Source organism: Lontra canadensis, unplaced genomic scaffold, assembly GCF_010015895.1.
Source record: "Lontra canadensis isolate GAN:19392208 unplaced genomic scaffold, GSC_riverotter_1.0 scaffold8, whole genome shotgun sequence".
NCBI lineage: Eukaryota > Metazoa > Chordata > Mammalia > Carnivora > Mustelidae > Lontra > Lontra canadensis.
The window spans coordinates 16,942,658-16,951,273 of NW_022631002.1; the positions used below are offsets into that span (position 1 = coordinate 16,942,658).

An 8,616-nucleotide genomic window follows, 5' to 3' on the forward strand; every position below is an offset into this window, starting at 1 on the left:
AGTAACTATGGCCCTCAGTGAACTGCCTCAGTTTCCTCTTCCGTCAAAAAAGGTTTCCTTTGGGGCTCCTCCGTGGCACAGTCAGTCGGGCATCTGACTCTTGGTTTCAGCTCAGGTCACAACCTCAGATCACACCCCTCATCTGGCTCCACGCTCAGCAGTCTGCTTGTGACCGTCTCTCCCGCTTTCTCCTGGCCCTCCCCAACCCTAAAATAAATAAATAAATCTATTTTTTAAAAAAAGGATTCCTTGGGGGTGACTGGGTGGCTCAGTTGGTTAAGCAACTGCCTTCTGCTCTGGTCATGATCCCAGGATCCTGGGATCGAGCCCCGCATCGGGCTCCCTACTCACTGGGGAGTCTGCTTCTCCCTCTCCCTCTGCTGCTCTGCCTGCTTGTGCTCTCTCGCTCTGTCAAATAAATAAATAAAATCTTAAGAAAAAAAAGAAAAGACTGCGAGGATCAAAGGAGCTGAAACACTGGGCTATGCTGCTGGTGCCCTTTGACCTCAAGTTGATGGAGGCTTCACATTCTCCTCTAGCTGGGGAGGGGGTAGCAAGTGTCTTGATCCTTTCCAGTCTCAGTTTCCTCTTCCATATAAAATGGGGATGCTGGGCGCCTGGGTGGCTCAGTGGGTTAAAGCCTCTGCCTTTGGCTCAGGTTGTGATCCCAGGACCCTGGGATTGACCCCCACATCGGGCTCTCTGCTCAGCGGGGAGCCTGCTTCCCTTCCTCTCTCTCTGCCCACCTCTCTGCCTACCTGTGATCTCTGTCTGTCAAATAAATAAATAAAATCTTTAAAAACTAATAAAATAAAATAAAATAAAATAAAATGGGGATGCTGATAGCACTTAATTCACAAGATTCTTGTGAGCACTCCATAAAGTCAGCCTTTAGCACTCTTGGCTCAATACATCCTCTTCCCAAACTTTGAGCCCCTGTGAAGCCTCCCCAGGGCCACCATTAAAGCCTCACAGGCTACCTTTGGCTGCTGTGCAGAAAAACCTCTCTGACTCCTGTCTGGTTAATCTTTTCAACCTTCCCAAGGGTCATTTGCATTTTAAAGAGGGCTCTAGGGTGTGCTTCTTTCAAAGGAATGAGAATTTAGGAGCTAGTAAACTCAGCCCAGGGTTCTTGGAGGGGTTCTGTGGAGGAGCCGGCTTCTGGTAGGTCCAAGAACCCCGGAGATCATCTGCAATTGTGTCTGCGCAGGTCCACCGCATTCATTAGCTTCTCAACTGAGGGGAAGAAGAGTCACAGACTTGGAGTTAGATCTCTCTGAGGGCCAGTCCAATGTTAACAGTACAATTTCAAGTATCTACAGCGAAAAGAAAGGTTGGCCAGGGGCCTTGCTGGTGGATGACAGCCTCCACCGCTGATGCAAACCAAGCATCGGTCGCTGGGATGAGAATTCCAGGTTTCCTTATTACAGGGTGTGTCTCTGATGAACTTCCATTTCCTGGGTATCCCGGCCCCAGGTCAGCCAGGAGGTTAATGATGACTCCTCCGGGTAGTCCTTTCCCTTTCATTTCCTGGCAATAGGGTGGCAATAGTGGTACACAGACCAAGAGGGGTACCGCCTCTCTAAGTCTTTCTGAGAAGAGCTTAACCCCTAGCTGGCTGGAAAGGCATCCCAGGGAAACTGAAATTGCCAGGGTCTGCAGCCAGATCAAGCTCCCAATGGTGTGGGGGAGAGGAGGCTCTGTACTAGCTGCTCCTGGGGGCTCCTGAAACCTCTACTGGCCCAGACTGCCTGCCAGCACATAGGGGAGGGAGCTGGATATCCAGCTTCAGCTTCCTGTGAAAATAACCGTAACTGAAAAAAAAAACAACGGTAACTGATAGAGGTGCCGCCCTGGCCTCTGCAGCTCAGCCAGCCCCTCATGTCTGCAAAAAAAGGTTGTTCTTTCAAACACAAAGAAAACAGTACACTGCGTACCATGTAGGGTAGAATGAAACACCACATAGCTATCATCTAGCTTCAATAAATGTTTTTTGCTATATTTTTTTTTACAGATTTTATTTGTTTATTTGACAGAGATCACAAGTAGGCAGAGAGGCAGGCAGAGAGAGAGAGGAGGAAGCAGGCTCCCCGATAAGCAGAGAGCCCATTGCGGGGCTGGATCCCAGGACCCCAGGACCATGACCTGAGCCGAAAGGCAGAGGCCTTAACCCACTGAGCCACCCAGGTGCCCCATTTTCGCCATTTTTATAATTTTGTCATTTGTAAACTTTGTACTTGTACCAAATCTTCGCTCATCTTTTCACCCCTGCATTAAAAAAAAAAAAAGACTATTTTTTAGAGCAGTTTTATGTTCACAGCAGATTTGAGAGGAAGATACAGAGATTTCCCCAATACCCCTTGCCCCACCCCCATACAGAGGCTCCCCCAGCATCCCCCACAAGAGTGGTACCTTTGTTACGGTTGGTGAACCCACACTGACACTTCATAATCACCTGAAGTCTACGTTGCAGTTCTGTGGGTTTGTACAAATGTACGATGACATGTAACCATTATAATGGCACACAGTCATTGCACTGCCCAAAAAATCCTCTGTGCTCAAAACAAAACAAACAAAATCCTCCGTGCCCTGCCTTGCCTACTCATCCCTCCCTCCCTGCTAACTCCCGTCAACCACTGATCTTTTTTTACTGTCTTGTAATTTTGCCTTTTCTAGAATGTCTGGGGCACAAGTCAGCCCCCAAATACACCATTTTGGCATACTGATTGTTCTGAATTACTTAAGAAAGAGCAGTGCAAAAAAAACCCCACTCTGACTCCCACTTTGTGCCCTATCTCCCATGTGAAATGTTCCCTCCTTGTACCAGGAAAGAGACATCCTTATGGGAGGACGCAGAGAATTCAGGGCCAGGGAAGCTTTTATAAATAAAACTGATCGGTTTTACTAATTTACTACCCCCAGCCCAAATTCTATTTAAAACCCCCTATTAATTGGCACTCTCAAACATAAGTTTTCTTTATCCTGTCAATTCCTTGCAGTGTATATGTCTTAACCTAAAATGTATAAACGCTTGGGGTGCCTGGGTGGCTCAGGCAGTTAAGTGGCTGACTCTTGATTTTTGGCTCAGGTCTAGATCTCAGGGTCTGAGATCAAGCCCTGAATTGGGCTCCAGGCTAAATAAGCATGGGACCTGCTTAGGATTCTGTCTCCCCAAACCATAAAAGACTCAATCTCAAAAAACAGACTGAGGGTTGCTGGGGGGAGGGGGGACGGGAGAGGGTGGTGGGGATATGGACATTGGGGAGGGTATGTGCTATGATGAGTGCTGTGAAATGTGTAAACCTGGCGATTCACAGACCTGTACCCCTGGGGATAAAAATACGTTATATGTTTATTTTAAAAAATAAATGAATTATTAAAAACAAAAATTAAAAAAATTTAAAAAAAAAGATTCTGTCTCCCCTTCTCCCTCTGCCCCTCCCCACTGCTCACATACTCTCTCTAAAATAAATACAATAAAATAAAAGAGGGATGCCTGGGTGACTCAGTCAGTTAAGCGTCTACCTTTGGATCAGGTCGTGATCTCAGGGCCTTGGGATTGACATATAAATAAACAAAATCTTAAATAAATCAATAAAATATTTTATTGATTTATTTATTTATTTGATATAGAGAGAGAGCACAGAGGGAAAGTGAGAGGAAGAAGCAGACTGCCTGCTGAACAGGGAGCCCAACGTGGGGCTCGATCCCAGGACCCTGAGAGCATGCCCTGAGCCAAAGGCAGACACTTGACTGAGCCACCCAGGCGCCCCAAAATCAATCTTAAAAAAAAAAAAAAAGAAAGATGTGGGGGGGGTGTCTGTGTGTCTGTGTATACATACACAGACACACAGACACATACACACACACCCCCACCATGTCTGTATATACATACACAGACACACAGACACACACACACACAATGGGATATTACTCAGCCATAAAAAAAGAATGAAATCTTTTCATTTACAATAACGTGGATGGATCTGGAGGGTACAATGCTAAATGGAATAAGTCAGAGAAAAACAAATACCATATGATTTCACTCATATGTAGAATTTAAGAAACAAACAAAGAAAAAAAATAGACTCTTAAATTTAGAGAACAAACTATTGGTTACCTTGGGGAGGTGGTAGGGGAATGGGTGAAACAGGCGAAATTGGATTAAGAAGACACAGTGGTGAGCACTGAGTAATGCATAGAGCTCTTGAATCACTATACTTCACAGCTGAAACTAAAATAATACTCCATGTTAATTATACTGGAATTAAAATTCAAAAATATATAAAACTGCATTCCTTGATCATTTCTTTGGGTCTCTATTTTATGACTGAGCCTCCATGTACATGTAATTAAGCTTTGTTCTTCCCTTGGCATTTTTTTTTTTTAGGTTCTTTAATTTTTTTTTTTTTTAATTTATTTAAGCAATCTCCACACCAAACATGGGGCTTGAACTCACAACCGCAAAATCAAAAGTCACGCTGACTTCCAACTGAGCCAGCCAGGGAATCGACCACCTAAGGGGCGCCTGGGTGGCTCAGTGGTTTAAGCTGCTGCCTTTGGCTCAGGTCATGATCTCAGGGTCCTGGGATCGAGTCCCACATCAGGCTCTCTGCTCATCAGGAAGCCTGCTTCCCTTCTTCTCTCTCTGCCTGCCTCTCTGCCTACTTGTGATCTCTGTCAAATAAATAAATAATATCTTTAAAAAAAAAAAAAACAACCACCTAGAACCTTGAAGGATAGAGAAAAATACTCCCTCCCCAGCTGTTGGAATGATAAGGTCTATAGACTTTTCAGATTGGCTTTTTTATTAATAATATTCAATAAACAATACTATTAATATTAATAAATATTTAATATTTTACTTTTAATAAATTTTACTATTTTAACTATTTAAATTATTTTAAAATAATTTTAATAAATATTGAATATTAATAAATATTTCCCCCATGTCTTTTTGTGGCTTGATAGCTCATTTTTAGCATAATTTTTAGCATAATTTTTTAGAATAATATTCTAGTGTCTGTATGTATGCAATCTATTTATCCACTTACCCCTTTTTAAAATTTATTATTTTTTTAAGATAAAAATCTTTTTTTTTAAGATTAAAAATTAAAGATTTATCTATTTGACAGAGAGAGACACAGCAATTGGGAACACAAGCAGGGGGAGTGGGAGAGGGAGAAGCAGGCTTCCCGCCAAGCAGGGAGCCCAATGTGGGGCTTGATCTCAGGACCCTGGGATCATGACCTGAGATGAAGGCAGAGGCTTAACCGCCTGAGCCCCCCAGGGGCCCCAAATAAATAAAATCTTTAAAAAAAAAAAAGATTTTACTTATTTATTTGAGAGAGAGATTGAGAGAGAGAGAGACAAGCACAAGCACGGGGAGCAGCAGGCAGAAGGATAAAGAGAAGCAGGCTCCCCGCTGAACAGGGAGCCTGATGCGGGGCTCAATCCCAGGGTCCCAGGGTCTTGACCTGAGCCAAAGGCAGATGCTTAACTGACTGAGCCACCCAGGCGCCCCAGGATGTCTTATGTTTTGTATTTGGTTGAATGCATCTTCACAGTGTCATATAACACATCCCTCTATCCTATATGTCACACATGCTGGTCCTCAGATCTAGAGGCTTTATTTGATTCAGATTCAATTTTTTTTAAAGGTTTTATTCATTTATTTAACAGAGATCACAAGTAGTTAGAGAGGCAGGCAGAGAGAGAGAGGGAGAGGGAAGCAGGCTCCCCGCTGAGCTGAGAGCCCGATGTGGGACTGGATCCCAGGACCCTGAGATCATGACCTGAGCCGAAGGCGGCGGCCCAACCCACTGAGCCACCCAGGCGCCCCTCGGATTCAATTTTTTTATTTTAATTGTTTTTAAAGATTTTATTCGTTTGCTTGACAGAGAGACAGAGAGAGAGCACAAGCAGGCAGAGTGGCAGGCAGAGGGAGAGGGAGAAGCAGGCTCTCCCCTGAGCAGGGAGCCCGATGCGTGGCTGGATCCCCGAACCCTGGACTCATGACCTGAGCCAAAGGCAGATGCTTAACTGACTGAGCCCCCAGGGGACTCCAGATTCAATTTTTTAGACAAAAATATTTCCTGTGTGGTTCTGAGAACTTCCCACAACATCATACCAGGAAACGAGAAATTGTCTGGTTGGCTCTATTATAATAGTAAGATTCAGTTAATGTCAGCTGATCCCCCATTAGCAACTTATCTATCAGCCTTTTACCTTGTGGTTTTAGCACCATAAATGATGGCTGACCAGATCCATTAGTTCATTAGGGCAAAAAACAAACATTTATTAAGCACTCCCCTGTGCTAGGTACTCTGCTCAGCACTATGGACACAAAAGTAAACAAAAAATGTTTCCTGCCCTGAGCCTGCCTGGCTGGCTCAGTCAGTAGAGCATGCAACTCTTGATCTCAGGGTTGTGAGTTCGAGGACCATGTCCGTTGCAGAGTTGACTTAAAATAAATAAGGCATCTCTTTCCTAACCAGTCCTTGGTGTGTTCTGTCTCAGAGCTGCCCATGGCAAAATATCTTCAGGAAATGCCAAAATTGGGCATCCTGTCCCCAACTTCAAAGCCACAACTATTATGCCAAATGGCCAGTTCAAAGACATCAGACTACCTGACTACAAAGGCAAATACATTGTGTTCTTGTTTTACCCTCTTGATTTTACCTTTGTGTGCCCCAGGGAGATCATTACTTTCAGTGACAGGGCAGAAGAATTTAAAAACCTCGCCAAGCCATGAGTGCTTCTGTGGATTCTCATTTGTGTCACCTGCCATATGGACCAACACACCCAAGAAACAAGGACTGGGACCCATGAACCCTCCCTTGGTATCAGACCCCCAAGTGTAGCATCACTCAGAACCATGGAGTCTTTTTCTCTTTCTTTTTTAGGACGATGGAGTCTTAAAACCTGATGTAGGCCTCTCATTCAGGGACCCCTTTATCAGTGATGAGAAGGATATCCTTTGGCCGCTCAGTCTAAATGACCTTCCTGTCGGCCGCTCTGTGGATGAGACTCTGAGACTAGTTCAAGCCTTCCAACTTACCGACAACTGGAAGCCGGGCAGCGATACCATCAAGCCTGATGTCCAGAAGAGCAAAAAATATTTCTCTTAACAGAAGTGAGAAGTGGGCCATTTTAGGGCTGGGCTGCAGTGGATGTCCATGAAAACAAAATCTCTTTTGTACCAGTGTCAGGCTTAAAACACAAGACTCCATGCCGCTGCAGTATGGGACGGGACACGCCTTTCCTGCAGGGGCTGGGGAGGCCAGCCTTTCTCTCTCTGGGGAGCATGGCCTGAGCTATGCTGTCGGCCAGGCCACCTGATGGGCGCAGTGGGGCACCACTTTTGATCTTTCGTTGTTTCTATTAAGCTTGAACTGAGAAAAAAAAAATAATATTCGAAGTTTAAAAAAATTGTTTCCTGGGGCGCCTGGGTGGCTCAGTCAGTTAAGCATCTGCATTCAGCTCAGGTCATGATCTCAGGGTCCTGGGATGGAGCCCTGAGTCAAGCTGCCTGCTCACTGGGGAGTCTGCTTCTTGCTCCTCCTCCCTTTCTGCCCCTCTCCCCTTGCTCATGGTTTCTCTCTCTTGTCTCAAGTGAATAAAGAAAATCTCTTAAAAAAAAAAAAAAGTTTCCTGCTCCTAAGAAGCTCAAAGGTAATGAGGGATGCAGACAGGTCAACATTCATCCATTTCTTTATTGAATGCTGACTCTGTACCAGGCACTGTGCTTGATCCAAGGAACTGCAGTATATGGTATGATTAAAAAAAATAGCTATCATGACTTGGAGCTCATCGTACTTTATATGCTTTCCTCTGGGTACTGTCACTGCTCCATTTTCCCCATTTGGAAGCAGAGGCTCCTAGTATTTGTCCAGGGTTACCCAGTAAAAGGGATAGAACTGGAATTTGAACCCAGGGCCCCTGGTCTCCAAAGCCTCTTAATCTCCATGCTGTACTGCTAAGGCCAGGGCAGACTTTTACTTACAGGTACCTGTCGAACTGAGAGGCAAACCTTGCTTAATTGAGCAAGAAATAATCTGTCAAATTGACCTGAAATGCCAGACCCCAGCGCAGCCAGGAGAAGCTGGTAAGAGCAGAGCTCAGGCTGCTGAGCTGGAGCTCCCCTCCACCGTGGGGTGAGGGACCCACACAGCTGCAACCAGAGGGGCCACGTGGTTCTCCGACCTGCCTACAGAGCAGAACGTGTTATCCCCATTTTCCCGAGGGTCTGAGAGTGAGGCTCAGAGGGAAGGGGGCCAGCTCACAGCAGAGGCAGGCTTGAGGCTGGTGCCCCAGCTCCAAGACCAGTACGGCAAAAACGGTTCCCGGCATAGACGCAGGCACTCACTGCCTGAGTCTCACCCCTACTCTTCTGCCAGCTCGTTTTAGGTATTTAAATGAGCCACTTAAACTCCCTTTGGTCCTCAATTTCCTCATCTGTACAGATGGGGATCACAGTAGCACCTACATCGTTGGCTGGTTGTGAGGAACCCAAGGGAACAGAGCACCCAGGAAGTGCTAGACAAACATTAACTATTTCCACACTTCCCGCTGCTCAGGGTTTCCCCGAGTGCAGTCCGTGGGCCATGGGCTCCC

The 8,616-nt window shown here is 45.5% G+C and overlaps 1 pseudogene; it reads left to right on the top strand.

The window, feature by feature from the left end:
* Positions 1 to 4,340: 4,340 nt before the first annotated feature.
* On the top strand, positions 4,341 to 7,139 carry LOC116865498 (annotated as a pseudogene).
* Positions 7,140 to 8,616: the final 1,477 nt, after the last annotated feature.